The 27,494-nt window shown below is 37.1% G+C and overlaps 1 protein-coding gene across 9 annotated transcripts in view; it reads left to right on the plus strand.

Moving 5' to 3' along the window:
* The window catches only part of rerea (arginine-glutamic acid dipeptide (RE) repeats a), a 500,784-nt gene that overhangs the window by 32,707 nt on the left and 440,583 nt on the right, over nt 1-27,494 (plus strand). Inside the window, exon 1 of one of the 9 annotated variants that reach the window (XM_078557839.1) lies at nt 23,422-23,561. The exons of the other annotated variants lie outside the window; for them this stretch is intronic. The gene's annotated coding sequence lies outside the window, so the exon portion shown is untranslated. Of the gene's footprint in view, nt 1-23,421; nt 23,562-27,494 lie in introns of those variants that run through there. 9 annotated transcript variants of the gene reach the window in all.

Genomic DNA, 27,494 nt, shown 5'->3' on the forward strand with positions numbered 1-27,494 from the left:
CGTTATCTATCACCAGCTCTGGCTGGATTATGTCATATACGTTTGGACCTTGCTTTCCACTGCCAAAGTCACCCATTATTTCAGGATCATCTTGAAGAGTAAGTTTAAACATTTATCACAGTTTTACCACCACCGATCTTCTCATAAACCCTTCACCCTGCTCCTTCAATCCTCACCTAATAACAAGTGCGTGCAGCTCTTAGACCTCTTTGTTTGTTCAACTGCCTTTGTTGCTTCACCCCCTTTCCCTTTGTCTCAACACAAGCCTTCCCCAGACCCTGGCCATGAACTCCTGCAGCTCCTGGTTTGAATCTCAACATTCAGTTTTTGTCACTACTACTGCATCACTGAAAACGGCTCTAATCCAAGTCACAAATGATATCCACTGATGGGGTTAGCCATACCATCATCCAACGCCACTCCATTATCCAGCTCGCCAGACTGCCATTGCTTGGTTTGAAGTTTAGTATCTTATGGTGATGTAGTAAATGTGGTTTATCTGAATTTTCAAAAGGCCTTGAAAAAGTTGTCCCACAATAGATTATTTAATAAGACCAGAGAATATGGAGTCAGGGGACAAGTGGCAGAATGGATTACTAGCTGGTTTCAAGACAGAAAGCAAAAAGTAGGAGTAAAGGGTATTTATTCAGAATGGCAGAAGGTGGGAAGTAATGTTATACTAGGATCAGTTCTGTTCGCAATTTATATTATTTGATCATTTGGACTTTGGAATCAAAAACATAATTTCTAAATTTGCAGATCACAACAAATTGGAGGGATAGTCAATACCGAGGAGGATTGCAACAAATTAGAGGAGGACATTAATAAACTTGCAGAATGGGCAAATAATTGGCAAATGAAGTTCATCAAGATAAATGAGAGATTTTGGTAGAAAGAATAGAGATGTCACCTATTAGTTGGAAGATGCAGTCAATGTGGGGTTGAGGAACAAAGGGATCTCGGATTACGAATACACCAATCCCTAAAGGTTACGCCATAGCTTAACAAGGACATATAAAAAAAAGCAAACCAAGCGCTAGGCATTATTTCTAGAGGGATAGAATTGAAAAGTAGGGAAGTTATGCTAAACCGACATTGAACCTTGGTTAGACCACACTTCAGATACTGTGTGCGGTTCTGGTAGCCATATTATAAAAAGGATACAGAGGTACTGGAGAGGGTGCAGAGAAGATTTACAAGGATGACACCAGAACTGGGTGGGTCTACATATTAGTAATGGATTGATAGGTTGGATCTCCTTTCTCTCAAAAAAGGAAGACTGAAAGGTGACCTAATAAAGGTCTTTAAAATTATGAAAGGTTTTGATGGAGTGGATACAGAGAGAATGTTTCCTCTTTTGGGGAAAAGGATTACTAGAGGCCATCAATATAAGATAGTCACCGAGAAATCCAATAGGGAATTCAGAAGAAACCTCTTTACCCAAAGAGTGGTGAGAATGTGGAACTTTCTACGACAGGGAATGGTTGAGGTGAATTATATAGATGCATTTAAGGGAAAGCTACATAAGGGAGAAGGGAAGAGAGGGTTTTGATGCTTGATTTAGGCAAGGAAAGAAGGGAGGAAGCTCAAGTGGAGCATAAATGCTGGACTGGACTGGTTGGGCCGACTGACCTGTTCCTTAATATCTTATGTAATTCTATGATCATAGATAACTGACTAGACAGCAACAATTATAACTTAGATTTATATAGCACTCTTAAAGTAGTAAAATGTCACAAGGCGCATCAGAGGAATGTAATCAAACAAAATTTGACACTCAGCCACGTAAGATGATGTTAGAACAGGCAACTAAAAACTTGGTCAAAGAGCAAGGTTTTAAGGAGCATCTTAAAATAGGAGAGAGAAGTAGAGAGGTGAAGGTATAGCGATGGAATTTGAGAGCTTGGGGCCAAGTCTGCTTAAGGTGCAGCTGCCGTGTTAGAAGGAGTAAAATCAGATGTGCAAGCGGCCAGAATTGGAGGATTGCAGAGATCTCGGTGGATTGTAGAGCTAGAGGAGGTTATGGAGATAGGGGAGGGCAAGGCTATGAAAGGATTTGAAAACAATGATGCAACTTTTAAAATCAAGGCAGTTCTGGTTTGGGAGTCAATGTTAGCAAGCACAGGAGTGATGGATGAATAGGAGCTGGCGAAATTCAGGATATAAGCAACAGCGTTCTGGATGAGCTCAAATTTGTGGATTATAGAAGATTATGGAGGATGCTAACTGCAGTTCCCAAAAAACAAATCCTTGACACATGATACATGCTAGCATCTTTTATGCTACAGCATTTTTAAATACAGATACAACAATGAGGATAGAGAAATTAAAACAAAGTGCTAGGAAAATTCAGCAGGCCTGGCAGCATCTGTGGAGAGAGAAACAGAGTTAACATTTCAAGTTCAATATGACTCTTCTTCAAAGAAGCGTCATATTGGACTCAAAACATTGCTCAATAAACTGCTTTTATTACAGACCTCCAGAATCCACAGTGTTTTGCTTTTATCATAATCAGGATAGAAAACCCTGTGCAGATCTCCCTTCCCTGACCTGGTGTGCTGAGGCCAATTTTATTGCCCCTATTGTTATGCAAGACAGACTGGGATATGAACCTGGAACCTATCTGGCCTTAATCAGCTTACCATCTGTGAGACTAAAGAGGATTTATGGTATGTTTTATAACTCACATTCCCCCCCTCCCAATTTTTGCCTTGAAATTAAAATCTTGTTTGAGGAAGCTTTTTGTTAATTACATGGGCCAGTTGGTCTTTTTTGTTTGTGATATTTGCTGGGATTTGCATAATTCTAATGTTTTGTGAATAGAAGTGATTTTTTTTTTTGCATATGTTGATATCATAAATTTAACATTGGAGATCAGCACCCTTAGGGAGCCAGGGTTTGTAATGCGAATAATTAGAAAAATGAAATTCTGCTCAACCTCAGTCTTTGATCCCAAACAAAAAATTGAATATTTTGGAACAAAGATTCTTTGGGCCTCTTTTGATCTTTGGAAAAGAACATTTTGCCAGATTTGAATGATTATGGAAACTGATCATTAAAGCATGCAACCTCTGAGTTGTTCAGCTCCAATTAAGTGTTTGGAAATTGAAAATGCTAAAACTTTTTTCATTGCCAATTGCGTTGGCATTCACCTTGTATGTAATGTGTATTACATGGATTTGTTCTTTATGTTACATGAAAGTTAAAGGAAACAGTCCACATATTGAAAAATCCTGTCTTGCAGTTAAAAGCATGCTGTGAACTTGATCTGATAGCATCCCTGGCGGTAGGTGCGAAGAGTTCAATGAACAAAGATGTAAGGTTCCACAAAATTGGGATGAAATTGTGAGCCTGTACAACATTACAGATCTCCAAACCAACCTCAGTTGGAAACCATGGTGTGATCTACTTGTATCATGAACCACTTGATAGTAGCCCTAGAGTGAGAAAAGCTCGAACTTGCACTTTTTTCAGTTTAGGTAGAAATTATCACTGTCTCTACAGGGAACAAACCTGACTGGATCAGATGAAAGTCAGGTTGACAATGGTCCGTGCTACAGATGCTTCATTCCACTAGCAAAGCCTGCTCCACTTCTCTTCTGTGACCAATTTCCAAATTCGACTACTACAACAGGGCAGGTGATGATTTTCTTCAATGGCAAAATTAAATATCTTTATGATTCCCCTGCTCCATGTAAACTTGGCTCTGGAAGGTAGAAAGCCAGTTGTTTTAAACAGCCAGCATCACACTTGGAATAATGGGTAGTCAAAGTAAATCTATGGAGGTTTATTTGATTCTGCATTGTTTGGCCTCATGTGCAGGTCTAAGCAAAAGAAAATTGAAAGGTCATTTGCATGTCTGTTTACCCTGTTGACTGTCAAGTTACTTTTGTTTCTCTTGGTTTCCTCCCTGGAAAGTAGTTTTTTAAAAATATAGTTAAAGGCACATTTAATTACTGATTGATGTACAATCTCATAGAAGATGATAGTTGTGCAAAATAGTAGAATTATCCACAATCTTATCTACAATTTAGCGGACGCATGGGAACACCACCACCTGGAAATTCCACTCCAAGCCATTGACCACCCTGATTTGGAAATATATCGCCGTTTCACTGTTGCTGGGTCAAAATCCTGGAGCTCCCTCCCTAACAGCACTGTGGGTGTACCTACACCACATGGGCTGCAGCAGTTCAAGAAAGCAGCTCACCACCACCTGAAGGGCAATTAGGAATGGGCAATAAATGTTGGCATATCCAGCAACACTTACATCCCATGAAAGAATAAAAAAAAACTTTGGGCATGCAGTTCAGAGGATATTTTCAGAAAATCCAAAAGTGTTTTGTACTAGTTACATAAAACAGTTTGACTGTTGAAATTTAATGAAGGCAGGTCATAATGGATAACTAGCATAAAAGCAAAATACTGTGGATGCTGGAAATCTGAAATAAATTCAGAAAATGCTGGAAAAACCTCAGCAGGTCTGGCAGCATCTGTGGAGATGTTAACTCTGTTTCTGTTTCCACAGATGCTGCCAGACCTGCTGAGTTTTTCCATAATTTTTTGTTTTTATTACTTAAATGGTAACTAACAGCTGTATTGTGATGCTGACTTTTGTTAACAGTTTATGATTAGTTCACTTGTTTGATGCATTCTACAGGAGGTGTTTTGTTCTCAATTGATTCAATGGCTGGAAAATATATTGTGGTTTGGACATTCCTTGTCTATATGCCTGACAAATATTTAACTAATATAGATAGCTAGGATGACATTTGATCAAAAAGAGTTTGCAGTGTTGCTTGCCTGCTTTCTTTTCTGAATATAGAGCAACTGAGGAAAGATTGGCAATGGAGGGGAATCAACCAGTGCATACACAGATCTACAATTGAAAGAGGCTTACTTCACAATTCTGTGATCATGGCATCGAATTATACCGTAAGCCAATTCAGTATGATTTGTGTTTCTTCTATCCAGACTCCAAGTTGGGAAATGCACTTTTGCTGTTTTTGAGCGAGGTTAGGCCTATCTTTGAAAGAAATACATTTCATCTGGAAACCTGATTGTATATATGCATGAGCACTGTTCACACTGAGAGTGATCTCAAAGTTAATTTTATGTTGGATTAAAGTTCTATGAAAACTCTAGATTTAATTACTTTTCATTTGGAGTGAAAAATCAGTTTCAAAGTTGCTTCAGGTGTAGTTGTTTCCTGTTGGATTGCTGACACCTTGGTTAGCTGCAGCTTTGGGTGTCTGTTGTTTCCAGGCAATGGTACTTTGATGTATGTCTCCACATTGCATGCTTCTTTAGCTTTTCTTTTGAGTTTATTGTGCTTTCATAAAGAATTTTGTGTCTCAGCTGAAGTGCTCTTTGAGGGCTATGTATATACAACAGCTATTATTGTGGAACAATCAATACCCCTGTATATGAAGTTCTGGCATAGTGTATGTCCCAAAAATTGGAAGTAGCGCAAGTTCCTAAATCTGTGGAGATGAACAGATGAGAGCGGATGTCCAGTACAGGAGAGGTTAATCTAATCTTTAAAAAAATTATTTGATTTTTACATAGCTGTTTGAGCTGTCAGACTAAACCATCCCCAAGAGTGCACAGCATCCACAAAATATTTTTATCCACTTGAGAATGCCTGACACTTCAAAACGGGAAGTGCAGAGTTGTATGGTGGTACTTTTGTTTCTGGAAAGATGCTGATCTTTATCAAATGCAAGTGATCAGGGTGAGGAGGTCGCAACAGAGTAAATATCTTAAGCTGTCAAGAGATTTATATTGTAGATCTTCCTAGTACACACTCCACTAGGTTTCATTTCTTTAAAAAAGGGAAGAAGATTAGCATGATTGACAACACTATAAATCATTACTTTCAGAATTTTGAAATTTATCCGTGTTTGACATGCTCTGCTGTTGTTTCTGCTGAATATGCTTTTTCAGAGTGAACATCTGAAAAGTCCACGTTGATTACTTAAAATGCTCAGTTTAAAAAGTATAAAATGACTTGCTTTATGTCTGAGGTGAAAAATGATTGATGCCTGACTAACACACTCCTTTTGTTTATCCTAAATTTAATGTTGCATTCGATGATTCTTTGAATAATGATAAACGGTTCCTCTCTTCCGAGCCATGTTACCATGTTTCTTTTCCCAAGTTTAACAATGGCTGAATTAAAACTTGACTTTTAGGAGGGCGAGGTCTGATTAGGCAGGTTGTGTAATATACAAGGAGGGGACGCATATTATTTTTAAAGTACAAGGCACGAAAAATTGGTACTTTGTTTCACATTATTGTGTTAAAGTTATGTGTAAATCAAAGACTATGGCTAATCGCATTTTTTAATCATTGCAGACCTAATGATATTTCTTCCATTTAAGAGAACAAGATATGATTTCACCCCTCGAGCCTGCTCAGTCATTCAACAAGTTCATGGCAGATCTTCAATCTTAACTCACTTTCCTGCCCAATCTCCATGTTCCTTGATTATTTACAGTCCAATTGATCTTGATAGTGTGTAGGTATTGTATATATCTAATCAGTGACTGGCCAACCTGGCTTGACAGGTCATATAGAAGTCATGTCAAGTTGGAGTATCCTGACCGTTGATGACCAAACCATCAACAGCTGCCAGCACAGAAATTGCCACAGAACCAGAATAAAGCCCTCACTAAATACTGAAACTGTACAGCAAATAAGATGCCAACCCAGAACCTAATCTCTGTTTATAGAAGGGTTCTAAACTTCCTGAGCTTTGCTCTTCTAGTTTATGGCGTCACCTGAATCACTTGATTGGATTACGGCCCAGCAATCCACCCCACAGCTATCCATTATTTTATATTTATAGAATTGTATTGTTTGCTGCAGCACAATCTAAGGAATGCACCAGATAAGAGGGTACTCGTCTTGCTTGGTGTGGAAAGCCAACAAGTACTTTCTTTTCAAATTGCAAATTGACCTCCACATTTTTAAGAGTTAGGCCTCAGTTTGTTTTGTCCCCCAATATACTAAATTTTCTAGGTTGTTTGAAACATCAAATCTAATTGTTGCTACTTCCTTGAAGTAACAGTAAAATGCAAGATTCCATATATACAGGTTTCTCATCAATCTTTGTTATTTTATTTAAATTGGCTTGGTTAAATTTACAGTTTGAAAGAATCATGGACTGATGCTAAAAGATGACAAATGTTTTAAAGGATTAAGGTCACTTATTGTATTTTTGACCAAATCTGCAGCACAATATATAGACAAAAATATGTATATAGCACTGGTACATCAAATTATTAATCTCCAATTGATCCCTGACAATTAGAGCAAATTAAAATATTGAAATGACTGTGAGATAGCTTTAAGTAAGAGCCAGTGGCTACTTTAGAAAGCTAAATTTTAGTCATGTTTTGCTTTGCTAATATCCTTAAATTGTCCCAAATGATGCCTGAAGTCCTCCAATTGCCAAGGGGATTTGATCTAAACTTTATTATTTAGAACCAAACTACTTAGCAGAGGTGATAATGATAACATGCTTGTTTATTTTCTTTCAAGGATTAATGATTTCCTTTGTGTGCAGTGGGATCATAATGGAAGGGAATACCTTGTGAAAGATATTTTTGCTCTTGTGATTATTCTTTGCATGTACGATTGTTATTAAGGAAGACATTTTGTTCAAATTATTATTCCCTTCCTCCCACTGCCAACCCATCACCTGAAAATAAACCCTTGCGGTCAAGACGTCTTAACTTCAAATGAAGAAAAAGCTATTTAAATGAATCATCCTGTTATCTAATGTGTGTTTAATTTACTCAACGCTGCATGCAGTTTATCTGTACCATTAATTTAGATGAACTGTACTTCAGCTTTTATTTCTCTTCTTGAAGTCTGTAGCAGAGGTCACAATAGTGCTGAGTCCATGAGAGCAAGGTACAATCCTGTTAGGAATTAATGCTGAATAGTAAGCATGATTAAAGGACTTACATTTTTTTATTTTTTGGACCATGTGTGGAACAATTTGGCACTAAATAATAGTTTGAGACCTGCTGCTTAATGAAGAACAGGTAGTAGATTAGAGTGCAACTAGAACATGGGTCTGCACTAGAGTTTATGAAGTTTAATAAATATGGTGCAAAAATCATTAAGCACTGGCACATTTGCTAACATTTTAAAAACATATAAACATCAAGTAAAATATTTCTGTTGTTGGTAGTGTGCAGTTAAATCCAATGAGGAGTGTGTTTAAGTTAACGTTCATAATTCCCTACTTAACATAATGTGGAAGCAGCATCTGCACAAGGACCACAGTGGTACAAGAAGGCCCATCATTCTCATTATCAACTCAGGGCAATTGGGGATGACCAGTAAATACAGCCTTGGTAACATATCCCACACCCCACGAATAAATAATTTTTAAAAAATGCACTGCATTGGTTCTGCTTGACTGTGTTCCCTGAGGAAATGTACTATGTAAAACACAATGAAATTTTGATGCTAAACCATAGTTTAGATCCCTGGTTTGAGTTCGAGGTTTTTTTGTTAATTTACTCTGAAAGAAATTGAGGGTGTAATGTTTTACCAAAAATATTCAATATGTAAAAACCACTAGATCACTCAGTTTAAAAAAACCCGCATCACAATCCCATTAATCGTTAAAGTGTTTGCATTGCTAGTCCACAATCGTTCAACAGAGGAAGATTTAATGTTACCAAGTTTTACACAGGATTTAAATTTCCACTTCAATTAAATTTCCACTTCATGCACTGTCTCTGTCTTTCTTTGGTGTATATTTTAAAGAGCTGCTTAAGGCTTCCTGTTAAATTACATACCCCACACCCCAAAAGACTTCATGTAGAAATGATTAACAAAACTATAGTAATCTTGAGTCTCCCTGCCCTCAGTAATCAAAAACAATGTTTTCTGCTTCAAACCTCCACGTAACTTGAGACCTCTGTATACAGTAATAATAGTGTCAGTGCAACGACACTTCTTACAAAAGATCATAAAGCACCAATCAATCTACAGAGAGGATGCACTGTAGCTTTGCGTTTCATGGTGAGTTATTCTATAGTGGCAAAATCCCTGTTAAAATTTGTTTAGACTACATAATGACTACGTAAGTATATGAAGCAGCGACTGGATAAGCGAGATTATGCATGACTAAGATTTACTGGCGGCAGCCTGGGGATGAGTTCTTCATTTGTGTCTTGCTGGGAGGACTGAAAGCCTTTGAAGTTTCTATCATTGCTGGATGATGTGCTTTGAGGACATTTTTATTGGATTTGCCGCTGGGCTTTTAGACTAAATATATAACTGGATGCCTGCTATTATCTTAAAAGTAGAAAATGTCTTTGCTTATGATTAAGGGTTTTGCTGTTTGATTGCTTTAACTTCGCGGTGAAATAAATGTTTGTTGGCACTAGAGGGCAGCGAAACTCAAGTCCTTTTCAATCATGCAATTTTTGTGATAAACTTACCGGCTTGGCAGAGTTAAAGGGCTGCACGCAAGTTCTAAAGATCAATATAATTCTGTACAGAAACTGCTTTAAATTTATTAACTGATTTTCAACCACTGACTTTTTTGATAAATTAAGAGAAAAATTGTGAGAACTTTAATGGATTGTTTAATCTTTTAAGTAAAAAATGTTTCTAAAGAGACGCTAAAAATTGAACCCTAATATTTTGTGTTTGGTTTAAAATCTGCCAATGTCTCTTTTTCATGATGTCTTTGAAATTTGTTTAAACTTAATGCATGTTTTAAGATGTACCTTTTTGTAGTTTCTGTCACCTAAGCATTGGGAGAGTTCCTTTTGAGCCAAGTGAAATTGGGTTTATTTTAGATTGTGATACTGTATATCCATGTTCAAAGATACAATAGTTTACGCTGATATAACACACTAAAACAATGTGCTTTACAAGGGAAGAGAAGAACACTGAACATTTAAGAGGTAGTGTTTAGGAGGTTTTTGAAAGTAGGGGAAAAATGTTGTAAGGTGGATAAGTATAGGAAGAGAACTTCAGAAGGCAGTGGTGTATTAGTTGTAAAGTAAATATTTAACCTAGTACATTGGCTGTAATATTTCATCTTATGTTTCAAGCTGAATGTTCATTGAGAGTTGCCTGGTAACTGACGTTGCACTATATCTGCCATCTAACCAGATGTCCATAGGTTTAATTCCCATGGCTACCTTGCTTATCCCAGCTGCTGATTGAGACTCATCAGTTCCCATTCAAGTCATGAGATGGGTGTTAAGTGTTTTGTTTTGGCAAAACATGGAGCCTATTGAGGCAGAATGCAGAACTGTCATAGTTTTTTTCCCCACTGGTAAAGAAAAGAACTATATATTATACATTCATGAAGTGCAGTGTTTTCACAAGGTTGGGGTTGGGGGAGGAAAGTAGGAATCAAGCAGTATGTTTTTATTGGACAATTTGTTTCTTTTGAAGTTAATTTATCATCTCAAATTCCTCCCACCATTACAATTATTAGTGAAAAGCCTGTTGACGCTTATTTTTTACCCTAGTGTTATGCAGTTCAAAATACTTTTGCCAGGCATGTCCCAAGTTTGGAAGAACAAAAATTAGAATTATCCAATTAGTATATTTTGCAGTTCAGGTGGGTATGGTTTAAAACTTGCACACATAGCATTTCGCTGAAATTACAGTGACAGAATTAAAGTAGCATTGATGATGGGTGTGGAGTATTCCCAGGCTTAGATTGTGTCACTGTTACTGCTGAAGCGTGCTATGTTGCTAAACGTCTAGGGGAAGAAGAGAGAGAAAATGAGAAAAAATTGATGATACCTGCATTAATGAAAGCTTACAATATTTTGCTCTGTGATGAATAAAGAAACTGAAAGCTGTAAACCTGAACTGGGGACATCTCAATAGAAGTGTAATTGTCACCTTTATATATGGACCAAATTATTGGGTACAATATGTCATGAGCTTCATTAAACTTTTAAAGCAATTCAGTTTTAAAAAAGATGAGTAACAGAAACTAATACTAATAACCTTATTTTACATTTAGATTAAAACATGAACTATAAAACTGTTGTTACTTCCCAAGGAGACAACGGTCTCCTATTTCTACGTAGGCAAGTTGTGCATGTGGAAAACATTTCACAGGCGCCTTCTAATTAAAACAAGGTTATCGCAAGGAAGGCGTGAAAGAAGTGGGAAGTTTTGGTTCTCTTTTTTTAAGAGGTTGGATGTTCTTGTAGGTTAGACTGTGTTCATATATTGAACCATAAGGAAGGAGATTTGCTGGAAAGTAGAAATCTTGGAAAAATAATTGAATTGTGTCATTAACAGCACCAGAAGACATCTGCAGCTATGAAAAAACCTCAGTGTTGAAGTCTAGCATTTCAGATTTAATTAGGAGGCCAGTCTATAATTGGAAAGGAACCTTGAGTAAGCTTGGGAATCATTTCAAAAATCATAATGATTTGTTTTAAAGAGACAAAATATTGGAAATGCAGAGTAGCTACGTCAGCATATTAAACTCAGTATTTTTTTTCTGAATGCAAATTTTAACGTATTTGATTTATCTTTGTGCCTTATTACCCCTCTTTTTGTCTTGTTGGTATCAACTAACTTATTACAGAATAGGGATTGGACCAGTTACACTGCAGGTTTTATATCAGATGCAAAGTTGCTGCTGTATATCAATATGAAAAGTTGTTTAGCTTTGATTGGGTCAGATCAGCCAACTCCCCCCATACTGCATCATGACAAGTGCTGTGGGACTATGGGCTGAGAGTCCATCATGTCCTTGACTCACCTAACACAAAATTAAACCAGCATTTGAAAGACTGTAGACCGGGAGTAACTTGGGAACTTGCAATATGAACAGAATCTGTTGGTTCCACGTTGCACTCAACAAGTATCAGCCTGCAGTGTAACTGGCTCTAGAAGTTAAAGGATGCATTGATGTTTGAGAAATACTAACTTGCCTTTCCTTGCTGGTGCTGCATGACTTGGTTGGTATTTCCACCATTTTATGCTTGTATTTGCTTTTCAATCTTCGACTTATTTTTTTATCTCAGCAAGTTTATTTTCTAGAGTCTTTTAAACTAATTTTACAAAAGCAAAATTAGACTTATAAAAGTCAGGGATTAGTGTTGAAATGTACTAATAAATATTGGTTAACTTTTTGACTTTAAGGAATGATGACATGAAACGTTACTGAAAGCTAGCTAATAAATATCTGTGGAAACTTCAGATAATAAGTAATCTATCCATTCATTCCTTGTGGATGGTTATGATTAGCCCCATCAAGTTATGTTTTTAAATTGGGATTGAGAAATCTTTATAAAATCCTATAATTTGTACATTTTCAATAAATTGAAAGAATTTTGTTAAATGCTGGCATCTGAAGTATGATAACAGCATCTCTTGACACCCCTCAGGATTCCAGTTTCTATTCATTTTGAGAATTGTGGAGTTGACCTCTACTCTCGGTATTTAGTTCTTGTTTTGATGCTGGGGGTGGTGGAAAACTATTTTTGTAAGGGAAAAAGAATTTTCAGGAGGCTGAAACTAATCTGTTGAGAAAACATATGTACAAGATCCATTGTACCAAGTGATACAGTACACCAGCTTACAATGAGCGTGTAAAAACATACCTCTCAGTAGTCCATCTATGTGCTATAACCTTTTCATTCTGTGAATGTATTTTATTGAAAAAAATGTGGAAAATCCCTGATCCTGAAATACTAGTTTGTATCTTTTTGAAACTATCTTGATGAGAATTACAAGAATATGATGGTACTTTGCACGGATTCGCCTGATGCTAAACCAATAAATCAAAAGAACAAAATCTCTGTTTAATGAGTTAACTGGTTATTTTGATCAATCCTTTTCTTTTATCCTGACAGATCTCCTTTATCATTACTCATGGTGAGCGAGTCTCTGCTCTTCGAAGCGGTGTGGGGGTGGAGACTATATGGAAATCAGATGGGGGGATGCACATCTCAACTGGAAGAATTTGAATACAAAGTCCTTGATTTTTTTTTTAAAACTAAAGAATGTTTAAACAGAGTAAAAATGTGCAATGTACCTTGAGAATTCTCCCAGAAATGATAAAATAGTAAACAGGAAATTGGCCCTCAATGAAATAGGCTTAGAACCTTGGTGTCAGAGGTTGTGCATGCCTGATTAGGCATTTGGGTGACTATTTACTACCATGCCTACAGAGAAAAGGAAAGAAAACAAAAACATGTCTGAAAGCTGAAAATAAGACCTTGAAATCCCCAAAATAGAATACACCACAGAAGTGTATTTGTGGATCAGTGACTGAGCATATGTGACAATACTATTAGAGGGGTAAACATGGGCCAGAAAGCTCACCAAAGGTGGACTCTGACATAATTCAGCTACAAACTAAGGCTCCATGCTTTTTGAGATGTAGGCCTCCAGGCAAACAGGAAGAGATTAAAAAGCACAAAACACAATTCTACAGGTAAGTTTAATGACATTGCAAAATACATAACTTTTTGTGTGTTGATCATGTTAGAAACCTCATTTTTAGTGCAATGTATTATGGTTACTGAGAGCACAAATGTAGTGGCCAGTAGCTTTGCCTGGTCTCTTTTATTCGTGGACTTTGCACACTGCTTGATCTGGATTACCCTCCCCCAATCTTGCTTCATATTTTCTAATTAGTTTTTAATTCTAGCTTTCTTCATGTTGAAAACCTCTATTTGTGAATGCTGCTTCTTTAAGAATATGAACTTGAATCACGGCACAGATATGTGCCAAGAAACCCTTAAGGTGTGACAGACCAAACACACCCTAGACACACATACATAAGTCATTATATATTATTTCTATATAATCCAATGTATTGTTAAAGTTAGTAAGTAATAATAGAGGCGTAATGGCACAGAGCAAAATCTTGTTTGCTTTCTAGACACAGATCGGTGCTTTTCCACTTCAGCTTAAAGCATTTGTGATGGGAAATGGAATTTTTCTTCTGTATACTCTAATCATTTTTAAATGTACAATAAATAGTTCTGAGAGCATGATCTCTGAGGGTTTTTACATCCCCTGCTGTTCCTTAATAAGATTTATTTGCGCTCTCAGTTAAAATTGAGATGTGTAAAGAGTCTTCTTGAGAGAACCAATAAATTACTCATTTTTATACTTGTATTTCTTGATATATTTCGCCTATTTGGGACAGTTATTTACAATAAGCCCCTGCTGATCATGTCTGTAATTAGCTAAAGTGGAAAGAGAACTGTTGTTCCTGCAAACATGACTACAGTGTGGACAAAATTACAGCATGTTACAGATGAACTCACCATCAATTCTCAGATTTAATAACCATTTATTTTGTGTTTATAATCCTGCTAGCAGTATTCAAACTATTCAGTTGAAAACTAAGAAAATTAGAGACAGTTGAAATATTTTAAATGTATCTTAAACTCCAAAAGCAAAACCTATTGCGCATACACACACACACATGTTCTAATTTAGCCTTTCTCATAACAGTCTGTCTTCAATATAGTTTTGAGTAAATACGTTAGTATTTCGTTCACATTATTTCAAAAAAAGTTTTGTAGTGAATATGTGCAAATACACCAACTCTTCAGCTGAGTTAACTCACTTATGTTTCTTATGAGCCACAGAGAGCAGGTGTAGATACTTGCATAGCAGCATCAGTGCTAAAAATCTGCCATAAATGACCAGTTAATAACTTAGATGAAGTTGTTGCTCTTTTTTTGATGAATTTTCTACCTTGAAGCTTCCTACTGGTTTAAAGATCCACAGGATAACTAGAATATTGCATCAGTTCTGGTCATCACACTTTAGGAAAATGTGAGGGTCCTTGAGAGGGTGCAGAGGAGATTTACTGGAATGGTTTCACAGATAAGGGATTTTAGCTCCAAGGTTAGGTTGGAGAAACTAGGGTTGTTCTCCCTGGAGTAGAGGAGATTGAGGGGAGATTTGATAGAAGTGTGCAAAACTATGACAGGTTTAGATTAGGGAGACAAGGAAAAGCAGTTCCTATTAGCTGATGGCCTAGGAGGACACAGATTTAAGGTTTTAAGCAAGAAATGGTGGGGGTGGGATGTGAGGAAGAACATTTTTATGCAGCATGTAATAATGACCTAGAACTCTCTGTCTGTGAGGGTGGTGGAAGTGGAAATGATCAACAATTTCAGAAGGAAATTGGATGTCCACTTGGGGGAAATAAACTTGCAGGGCTTTGAGGCTAAAGCAGGGGAATGGGACTGACTGGATTGCTCTTCAGAGAGCTGACCTGAACTTGAAGGGCCAAATGACCACCTTCTGTGCTGTAATGACAGTGGCAGCCAATCACTTTTTTTTAGCATAGGCAGTGAGCCTTGGCAGGCCAGCCCGCCACTGGATGATCACAGCAAAGCCGACTTGATACTCTTGCAAGCAAACTTGCACTTTAGTAGGGGTCACTGACTATAAAGGAAACCCTATCTGGTTTTCCCTTTACTCGAGTCAAATTACACCAAACCTACTGACACCCTGACTGATGTCCAAAATTGCAGTACTGAATGGAGATGGAACAGCAGACCCATCTGATCTTTGTGACTCAACTACTCATATCTGTAGCTAGTTAAGATGAACCATTGAGGGACCTCTAAAGATGGATTTTATGTCTGATTTTTTTTCAGCAAACAGTATTAGAAACCAATTATACTTTGGGGGAATATCACATATTTTGCAAGTAATGGCCGGGATTTTCTGGCCCCATCGTGGTGGGACACGCTGCGGGAGATTCGGCAGGCCAGCCAAAGGTCCATTGACTTTCAGCAGGACTGGATGATCCTGACGGCGGGCAGGGCCGGAAAATCCCGCCCGATGAATGTTTTTTTTTTGTCCTTTTATTTCTAATTTTATCCTCCTATTCCTTTCCTTTTGACAAAGATACTGTTTCATAAGAGCCATCAGCTCTCCGGTACCTTATGCAATCAGCCGTAGCTCATGTGAGGCCAGAGAGTGAGTAAGTCAACAGGCTGTTCATCTATGAGAAGCATCACAGCTGTACCCATTGCTGCCCTCATTTGAGGTTCACATTTGGACTTTGTAGTCGGGTTCATTGGATAGTGATCATCAGCATGAGGTCTGGCTGTTGCTCACTTAACACTGTCACCTTCTTTAGCCTGGACCAGAGGACAAATAATATGTCAAGCCTCATGTCAAACCAGCTAACTGTACAGACAAGGGAATTGAACCTCAGATTTTCCTGGTCTGCATGGTTTAACTTTGTAACAGATGGTGCATTTATCCACTGAGCCATTAAAGGAAGTAATTTATTTTTTAAAGTGCTGGGACTAAAATGGTTGACCACATGAAATGTACCTAATTTGAGGTTCTCTCTTCTTAAAAATGAGAATATATTATGATTGTTATATTGCAGTTGTGTATATATAGATTTGTATAATAATTTTTCTATGTAAGCAGTTTCCTTGCATGTATTTTTAATCTTTTAATTTAAAAAAAAATCCATACGTGTTGTTCTTGTTTTTCTACTTGTAAGTTGAATCACGAATGTGGATTTTGATAATGGTAATTACTTTACCCTTTTTACTTGACACCAGCATTATTCTTCTGTTCAGTGTTTTCTTAGGTGAAGACTTGAATTTAGATTGTGTTCTCAGATGGGAGTATGCAAGGGTTTAATTTTAGCTGTGTTTAATTGATAGGTAATGAGGCAGTGAAATAGAAGTAACTGGATATTTTTATCAGCAGAATTTGTTATTAAACATACCTTATTGATTTTCTTTTAAATCTGTAAATATGATTTTGGATTAAATCAGCGTCCTGTGTTTTTCACATAGCAAATTTTAACACACAGGAAACAGAATTTGTTGCTGCTTCATTATAAATCCCAAAAGGATGTAATCTGCATTTGTTTAATTGCCTCCAAGGCTGGAGGTAGCAGTTCTACCTCTCCAAATAGGTGGTTAACATTTTATTTAGTTTGGTATTAGGCAGTGCTGTAGCATTGTTTTATTTTTTCTAATAAAATAATAATCTACATTCAGCCTGTAGAGTATAATTTCTAACTCTAAAATATGGAGAGCTTCCCCCACAGTAGTGCATAGAGAACATCAATGCTGAAGGGCAGAATGCTTGAGCCAAGTTGTTCCAATAGTTTATTTGTAGCATGTTGGAATGCAAGGCTAAACGAGTGTAGCTGTTGTCATGAACCGAGCCTCATGTCGACACTGTTTCCTCTAGATTTATAACTAAAACATTCAACTCTCCTGTTGCAATGAGTAAGTTTCCATTGAAACATGCAGTACATAAACTGTGTTTTATAAAGTGCAAAGTACTTTCTTTAATGTAAAGTTAACTGCTGCACAGCTACCCTGACTAATGATGCGTCAGGTCTAACATTATTGCACATATCATAATCTACCTGTGCAGTATGTTAGATCTATTGCTTTAAGTGAGTGGAGTTGGCTTAGCATTGCATTTTTTTTAACTCTCCTATTCTGTACAAAATTGAACATTGCATTTAATCAGCCCTGGTCGCCCGTCCGCCTATGGCTCTGGTTTGGGTGAACTGTGTTGTTGCATGGTTGAAGTATACAGTTTGATGAACAGATGTGCTAGTATCAGCTAGCTCCATGGCTGTTCTATCTGTTTTAACTGTCAGCCTCAACTCACCAGGGGCTCTCCTTCCTCTGAGACAGAAGTTCATGGATTGAAACTCTAGTCCAGAGACTTGAGTGTGTGAAGTAAACTTTTATCAAACCAGTATTGAAGTGCTGAATTGCCAGAGGTGCCAATTTTTGGATGAGATGTTAAACTGTGACCACTGACAGTCTGTTGAGGGGTGTCACCACTGACCAAAAGTTTAACTTATTCACTCTGGTACTGTGATGTGCAGCTCACCTCTTGGCTCCTTAAAGCCTTGCCACTATCTACAAGGCTCAAGTCAGGACTATGATGGAATAGTTAACATGTGCCTGGATGGGTGTGGCTGCAATGACAAGCTCCGTATGTGCAAGGGAGGGCGGTTGGCTTGATTGGAACTCCATGCAGTGGATTTAATATTCACTTGCTCTAGCACCAGTGGGAAATGTTTGCAGTGTGCATGATCTACAGAATACAGTGCAGCAACTCATTATAATTCAACAGCACCCCCAGTAACCTCTGCCAGTAAGCAATGCAAGGCAGTAATGTGGGATCTCATCGTGCCCAAGTTTCCCCCTTAAGTCTCACACGGTCACTGTGCCTTAATTGTTGTCTGGTCAGTGCCCTGGAATTTCCTACCTTGTGGGAGCATCATCCCTACGAGGGTTGCAGTAGTTGAAGAAGGCCCCTGCACTCCAACGCAACTCAGCATAGCAATAAATACAAGCTCTTCACTCTTGTGCACATTTCAAAAATAAATCATAAGATTTAATGGCTACATTTGAAAAAGAGCAGGTGAATTCTTCTGGTATGCACACCAATGTTAATAACACCAAAATAGATTATTTGGTCATATATTTCATTGCAGTTTAAGACATTACCTTTTGTAAATGATGACAATGGTTTAGTGGTTGTGGAGCATTCTGGGATTGAAGTCTGCAAATTGTTTCTTTGAATGGACTGCCGTGGAATTTATAATTAGGATCAGTACATTTATTTTGTTCTTGTTAATTTCTGCGTTTTAGAATTTGTGTGAATGTAACTGACCCTTGAAATGTTCTCGTTTTGGTAATCCTGGGATTTGCTGTGGAATGCTGATACTCAGTTGTTGAGTCAGTGTATATATGGGAGACCTGATCCACATTTTATGAAATCTAATGACACATTATCAACTCATTTTTGTGGGCCTGTAGATTCATTGAAACTTACAACACAGAAGAAGGCTTATCCAAGCACTTTTTAAATGCAGGGAGGGTTTCATCCTCTACCACCTTTTCAGGCAGAGTTCCAGGACCCCACCACACTCTGGATGAAAATATTAGTTTTCAACTTCTCTCTAATCCTTTTACCAATTACTTAAATGTACACCCTCTGGTTATTAACCTCCTTGCTAGAGGAAATAGGTCCTTCCTAGCCACTCTACCTAGGCCCCTCATAATTTTATACAACTCAGTTAAATCCTCCCTCTGCCCCTTCTTGAGGGAGGGAGAAATCAGCTTGAATTGATAGAATGTCTAAAGGAAACATTTGGCAGGCACACATCATTTGACTTTCTGTTGCTGGTAAGAGTTCATTTAATGATTCCAAAACCATGAACTATACTTTTCAGTGATCCTGTTGGTTCCATAAGCATAGGGGAATGTAGAGTTCAGGAAGTATGGAGAGGAAGACTTTGTAATAGAGTGCCTTTAGATGCACTGTATTTGAACTATGTTGGCAAATGTTATTATATTTGGAATTATTTTTTATGGCAAGCATATGTTGATTTTCTAAAGTCCTGATGGTAGATAACTATTACTGTCCTGAGTCTGACAGAAGGTCAGACTTGTATAATGGTTTAATTGCATATTGTCTATCAAATGTAGCACTTTGTATAACTGGAAATTCTAAGTCTTCTTGAGGGAGGGGGAAAATCAGCTTGAATTGATAGAAAGTCTAAAGGAAACATTTGGCAGGCACATACCATTTGGCTTTCTGTTGCTGGTAAGAGTTCATTTAGCGATTCCAAAACCATGAACTATAATTTTTATTGAATAATTCAATGTTTAAATCTATTTTACTGTTTCTTTAAAGTTGTGTTTGCATAGAGAGCAAATAAGAGACAGGTTTTCTTTCTTTTTAAAAAAAGGGGTCAAGTTATGAGACTGGAAGTCTCAATTGCATCTCAGTTTCCTTGAAACTTAAACTGTTCTTTCCTTGAAATGATGTAACTGAGTCAGTATTGCATTTTGGCAGCTTACTTGTACTGTTGATCAAGACTATCAAAAATCGTATTAGTTTAATAATATGTTTAATTGTTTGCAAAATCTTGCGATGTATTGCTGGCTTTGCAGGATGCTAATTGAGTTCTGCAGGTATTTGGTAAGTTTACACAGGGGAAAAATGTAAAATTATGGAAGGCTTAAAAACGTGAAAAAAATTGTAAGTTTCAATTTAATACTCAAAAATCTTGCTGGTGTAGGTTGATAAAAGGAAGTTTTGCTTGTTTTAAAATACTTTTGAATCATAGTTGCTTAGATTATCTTATTAATTGGATTCTTGAGTAACTATAATAAATACACAAAATGCTGGACAAACTCAGCAGGCCCGGCAACATCCATGGAGAGAGAAACCGAGCCAACATCCTGAGTCCGTATGACTCTTCTTCAGCTCTTTCAGATTTCCAGCATCCACAGTATTTTGCTTTTATCTTTAGTGACTATATTGACTTTCATGTTGTTTGGATACAGTTGGTGGTTGATCATGTTTGCATAATCTCTAAATTGTTTTCTTGAAACTTGGACATATACCCTTGTTGAATTTATCCAGTGAAGGTACAGAGTATTTGAGGACTTGAGGGGCCATTGTTTATGTCTGGCTGGACTCCTGAGCCCTGTAGCTCAGTCATCCATGTACTCTTTCTTTTATTTACCTACAATGGTCCACTGAGTGAGCCATCAACCTTCCTGTGTTCTTTCAAAGCTTGTTGATTCTCTTGAATCTTCCTCTTCTTTTATGTTCCAGCAGACTTCAGCAAGTTTTATAGACTGAGAGTTAAAATAGAACATAACTGTCTGATTTAATCAGTCACTAAACTACCTCTACTATTCTTGCTTATCTTTCATTCTCTGGGGCCGTCCCATAGCACAATGCCCACTGTTACTGCAAAACAGTTCAAACAAAAGGTGTTTTGATTCAGGAAAAGTAAAGTTTTATTGTTTCAGTTACAGAGACTGTTAAGTGTCTAGGATATTCAGCTGAGGCTGTCAGCTCCCCTGGCTACATGCTTAGGCCTGTAGAATGCAGAGTGCTTTGCTTGTAACTGCACCCGTTGTCTCCTTTCATTATCTGTTAATGGTGCTCAACATGACAGGGTTGTGTGATAAATGGGAGCTGCAGTGAAACCCGGAGCTGGATTCTTTGTCACTGAAAGCAGTGTTTGTGCTTGCACTGTAGCCACAGATACATGTAGTCACTTTTAACATGACGTTGTAGGATGCATATTAAATAACTAGCTCACAACCACTAAACTGAAGCTCTTTAATGGAAAACTGTATTGTGCTTTTAGCAAAGCCTGAAATTACTTTCTAATACACTGTTATTGGTCCCTGTGGAGACACAATTGTAATAAAGCAAAAGAAAGGACTTACATTTAGATAGCACCTTTCATGACCTCTGGATGTCCTAAAGCATTTTTGAAATGTCTCTTTTGAAACACACGGAAATATAGCAGACAAGGCTCCATAAAAGCAATGAGATAAATGACCAGATAATCTTTTTTAGTGATGTAGGTTGAATTCTCCTGGTCTACATCAAATAGTGTCATGGGATCTTTCCCACCCACCTAAGAGGGTAGATGCGCCTCGACTTGACGTCTCATCCACCTCAGACAATGAAGTGCTCCCTCAGTACTGCACCGAGAGCACCAAGAACGCAAGAAAATTATTGAGAGAACAAATAAACAAAGGAAAAGAAGATGCTGATAATCATCGAATGTTCTATCTGTTATGTGATAAATGCATTGTTGTCAGCCTGGATTTTGTGTTCAAATCTCCAAACTGAGGTGTGAATCCAAGACTTTCTGACTCAAAGACAAGAGTACTACCACTAAGCCAGTTGCAGGCACTTTACCTCCATAGATTAATTTTGACAGTGTTTGACCCTTACACAAATAAATTTAATACAATGGAGTACAGGTAAATACTTAACTCATTTGCTGAGGGAATGTTACACTTGAATCAGAGTTTTATTAGCTGCAGATAAAAATAGCCAAATGGCTATATTTATGACACAAACATTAAATAATTGATTCATAATTGAGTGTATAAATAGAAAATGTTTGTATTTCTCTTCCAACCTACTCATAAAAATAGAACATGGCATAAAATTGCTACTATGCAGCCTGGTGAGCATTAAATAATTGAAAAAAATGCCCTACTTGAAACAGAAATCTTATGCCCTCGGGTGTTTGAAACTGAGTTACGGTGTTTATTTATTGGAATATGGGTAATCTTGCATGTTTTAAAAAAAATTAAACATTGCACTTCCTATGTGAATGAATACGTTTCAGCATCATCCAGGCCTATTTACTTCAAAGATTGAGATTTTAAAATTGTCTTCACTGGGGTAAAATGGCCTTCTCCTGTAATAGATTGTTTTGTTGTTGCTATTTTATGTCTTGCTGGTGACAAGTGACTTGAATTCAGATCTTTGGAATGCCAAATCAATTAAAAAAAATAACTATTGAGTTTGTCACATCCCTTTACAGCAAAGGGTTAATACATAGTTACAGTTGATTTGTATGGCTGTTCTATTGTCATGCCCAATTTACCAAAACACAGCTGCACAGCTGAATATGGCTGTTGCAGTGTCCGCCTGAAGAAAATCTTCTAAAGTCCCGCTTTTAAAATATATTGGCTCAAACAATGGGAAACAGAATGGTTAGAAACAAAGTATATTAATGCTAATTTAGTCAAGTGGTTCTGTTTGCTGACCTGGTGAAAGGTTATTTAAAAATCCAACACAAACTACCTTGGAGCATTTCATGTTACCCTCTCTAGTGAGCTTCAATCATAGTCCTCAAGAATTAATGAATGCTTTGTTGTTAGGAATAATAGTATTCATTGCTGTTTTCTTATTCCCCATGTACATCCACAGTTGATTAGAAAAATTGTCTTTGATTAATTCACGGTTGAAAATGGCATGCCTGCTTCTGTGGTTTTGGGAATTTGGGATTGATTTCATCTATGACAGGTGTGGAACACTTACAAAGACACTTGGTTATGGAGCTTATTTTCAAGCGGTGCTTTTCCCATGAGGCGCCTCTTATTGAGAGGCTAATGTACAGTGTGTCTCAGCACAGCAAGCTAAAGCTACGTGGTGTTCAATTTTTATTGATCTGTCATGCTTTCAGGACGAGAGAGGCATAACTGTTGATAAGCTAGCCTGATAAAATAATATTTTGTGTGTCTTTCATTTATAGCCATGAATTTTGGCGACATTATATTTTAATTAGCTGCCATCTAAATGCTTGCTTTGAGTCCTTTTGCAGTATAAAGCATAGAAACGTTTCTTGGCCTGCTGCTTTGAATTGTCAAAAGACACTTGACAAACAGTTCTTTTTCCTGTCGATCCTTTTTTGATCTGCATATGTTCATCTGAGGTGTGCATTTATATTCCACGCGATAGCTATGGATCTGAGATGCAGATGACTCCAGGGATACTGTCTGTAATATCTTGCTTGCTGATGCATTTTCTGGCTGACCATGCCATTAAGAACAGTCATCAATCACAATCCAGCTCCTTTGTGTATTAGACTCCAGTCCTGGTTTTTCCTGATGCTTGTTGTTGGAGGTTTGTTCTCCTTCACTGGTGTCTGGATAAAGAAGACTACGTCAGGCATGTGGAGTGTCTGCAGCACAGCTGAGCGTAGAGTGTGAAAGAAACCACAATCTGCACTGACTCCGGTAACCATTCAGCTCTGATTTCCTTTGCTGTACATGTACAACGGTGTGTTCTTTTTAACTTGGCAGCTCTGTCCTGGCCAAGCTTGACTGAGAAGCAAAGCAGCAGGCCTCTTTGTTAGCAAGTGCCTTCTCTCCATGGGCTGTGGCTGTTAACGGATACAGCAGCGCTGACATTGTTTAGCCTGGTTGTTGGATTAGGCCCAGGCCACGGAGAAGGTCCACTGGGGTCAGCTGAACAGCTGCTAGAATTGCGGTAAAGTTGTTGCTGTCACCTCAAGGAATTTTGAAGATTAACAGATTGTACAGACTAGGCTGAGAGGAAGGGCTGGCATGAAAAAAATGAAAGCTGAAACAAAAACCTTTTCCTTTCAGTTATCTCTTTTATCACTATTTTTCTAATGTGGCAGAACTTGTGTGGGAGTGTCTGAAAGTGGAATGCCTTTTATGTTTTTGCCTGGTAACTGTACAAAGTATGTGATTAGCTTTTTATCATGTATTTACACAATACCTTAGATCTAGCAAACACTGACCACTAAAATAGGACCTGCTTGACTTGTTAATGTATAAGGTTTGTTTTGCGGAGGAATCAGAAAGCTTTTATTGCCTTTGTCTCATTATCATCTCCATGCTACTGTGTTGCACATGTGTCTCCGATCACCACGGAGCACAGCGTGCCTAGTCAGCCACCCAGCAGTCTTAATTATACACAAAGAGAAAATTAAAAAGACAAAAAAGTGTTTTATACACACACACAAAAAAGAACACTACTCTGGAACTGTTGATAGAAAAGCTTCCGAAACCTAGAGTACTTGAGTGATTATTGTACTTTGGCAATTGGTGCTTGGCAGGCAGCTCTAGGAATGTCATTCGATCTGACTGCATGATAGAATTGGCTAGGATTACATTAGTATTTTCAATGGCTGTTGAAAGTGATGCATCAGCGAGTGGTCTTCAGTAACAAATTTTAATGACTTGGTCTGTTTGTTTTAGTGGGTTTATGCATTAGTGTATTTGCTTGAGTTTTGTTTCATGTTTCTAAGCTTCAACTTCTCATTCAGTGTGTCTGAGATTACAGCAAGCAGGATCTGAATATACAGTGCACAATTTCCTCTGTTATCTTTGTTTCCTCATTCCCCAGCGACCAGAACAAAATACCACAATAAGGCTACAATAGCAAGCTCCTAATTACTGCTGTAAAATGAGTTTTGTCTGTATTGGTTGAGCACACTGTAAAACATCTTGCACTATTTACATATATTTTTCTGTTTTAATATGTTGCACTATGCTATGTTTACAACAGCTGTGCTATTGTCCAAAGGAAACAAGGATCAGAAAGAATTTGTGTAAATTTGACAAATGGATTTATAGTATTGATGTGCAGCATGCTTATGAACAACATATTCTTTAAAACCTGGAACCAGTTCTTCCATATAACATTAGTTGTAACTTTTATCTTTTTATAGTACTTTGCTGCAAATGCAAGTGTGGGAAGAATTGTGAATTTAATGTACAACACTCTGATTTGTTGTACATTTAGGGGAGACTGTTTCAATCAACAAACTTTTAAAATGTAAAATTACTTGTTACCTCCTTTGTTAAATGCTGCATTTCTTTTTAATAAGGGCACTAAAGTATAATCAGTGTTTCTGACATATTTAATAAAATACGTAAGTCACACAGTTTTGCTATTTCACTTTTTTGCAACATATAACAAAAGGATAGATCCAAACAAAACTATTTTTGACACTGATTAGTCAGTGTTGATCTTGATTTACACCACAGTTCTCATTGGGAGCTGTTAATAGCAGTACAATATTGCAGCTTTAAAATGTAGCATGTAAGGCCACCTTTAGCTCCACGATTAATAATTTCACAACAACAGACTCCTGGCAATGCAATGAAGTTTTAGGAAAAGTAATTTGTGGGCTTTTACAGCATCCACAGTTTTGGTTGTAAATACAGCTCCTTCTGAAATGGGGGTCATGGTCATGCCAGCTATTGTGTCAGTGAACGACAAATGAGATGAATCATCCATTTTACAGTGGCAGTTGAAAGATCATTTCATACTTGTTCTTCAAATGAATTAATGCTAAGTTTTTGTTATTATAAGCTTATAAAAGACTTCAAAGCTCTTTGTTTAACTTCTATGTGAACTGCATTTTAAAGATTTAAAGAATAGACGCTAGGATACCATGGGCCTGGACTGATTTAAATTTAGTTGAACCAAGCAGATGTTTTCTGCCATTTAAAGACTAAACCTTTTATAAAGCACAATTGCCCAAAATGTCACTGATCTCACGAGATCACATTCATGAGTCAACAAGCCTGAAGTAACCCAAGTCAGTAAGCCTGTAGTAACTCTGGTGGAAAATGTATCAAAGCGCAAATGATTTTACTTAAACCTGGAAAATGAATCCATGTATCAAACAACATTTAACTTAGCCACAAGCACCTAACTGGGAAGCAGTTAAGGTGTGTTGCTGTATTTTTTTTTAGCAGTTTTTAAAGCAGTTTGTTAAATATATCCAGTTGAAACATCATGGTGTTGATCACCAGACTAAGTTGTGAGTAAAGTGTACATTATATCTGCAGCACAATCCTTTGTTTAGGTAAAATTTCATGATTTGTGGTGCTACATAAGATCAGTGAAGCAGTAGTGTTGTTACTAGCTTCAATGTGCACACACACTGTCTTTAGTTCGGACAAAGTCTATAATGCAAATGGCAAGGTTTCAAACATTCTTTTTTGGCCTTTTTAAATATTATCAAACCGAGTCTTTGACCCCAAGAGGATCTGTTTTGAATGTGCAAGTATAACTCTTTACTTATTTGTATATAATTAAAGATTAGCACAACAGCATTTGCATTTGATATCCCAGAATGAGGAATGCTCTTGTGCAACATTAGAGGAGTTGTGGTATGTTGTAAAATTCTGCTGCTGGAATTGAATTACTGTATGTTTTATGCACTGACTTGAGTACACTTACAAAAGAAAATATTCTGGCGCTTTAGATAAAACATGATTTCAATTTTATTTCAACAGTAATTTTTTTTTCCATATTGGTTTACATCTCTTGGCATGACATGTTGATGCGAATTCTTTGTGTTGCTTCAGTTATGACATTTAAACTGCAGTAATGTAAAATTCACTTTCTGAAGAGATGACATTTGAAGACGTGAATGGTAAAAGAAACTATTTTTATTCCACAAACTTAAACCTCACTGTCACTCGTATAAATATTTGAATGCCAGTTGAAACATTTTGTACATACGATACTTGGTGTAGAGAATGGTATTTATCAAATAGATTGATGTAAAGTTTAGGTCAGAGCTGTTAGTGCGGCAAGTGGGCAAGTAGTCCACTTTCATATATAACAATAGAAAAGGAAGTGAAGGTTGTAAAATTTATACCAGCCTCCAGGGAATCTGTTAATGTGTTTGTTTTTTTTTGGTGCTATAGTATATAAGTAAAATTCTCTGAAATAAGTTGACTGTGAGTTCTGAGCTTTGAAGAAAAACAAATAATGACCTGTTAAACCTGTTTCAAGCAAAGTATGTCTCATTTTATGAAGGCATTCATAAGAAAAAGTAGGGAAATGATATTCACCAAAGGATGTCAAACTAGTCCAATTTAAGCCTTGGAGAACTATTATAGTCATAAACCATAATAATGAATGTTTATCCATTTTGGATTTTATTTGTGAAATGTAATACCCGAAAAGAATTGCCAGCAGACTGTGGTTATAAGATCATTTGACTCTTATAGATGTCAGATTATGGTACAACACTGGTATTTTGAATACTTAAAAAAATTTAAATATGTAAAAGTATTAAGACACGACTATTGGTTTCTGGAATTAAAGACAAAATTAGAAGGCACTTTGCCTCAATATTATGTGATGTGGATATAGGAAAATGATCATGTGATTATTTG

This window comes from Cetorhinus maximus, chromosome 15 (genome assembly GCF_964194155.1).
Source record: "Cetorhinus maximus chromosome 15, sCetMax3.hap1.1, whole genome shotgun sequence".
NCBI classification, from domain to species: Eukaryota; Metazoa; Chordata; class Chondrichthyes; order Lamniformes; family Cetorhinidae; genus Cetorhinus; species Cetorhinus maximus.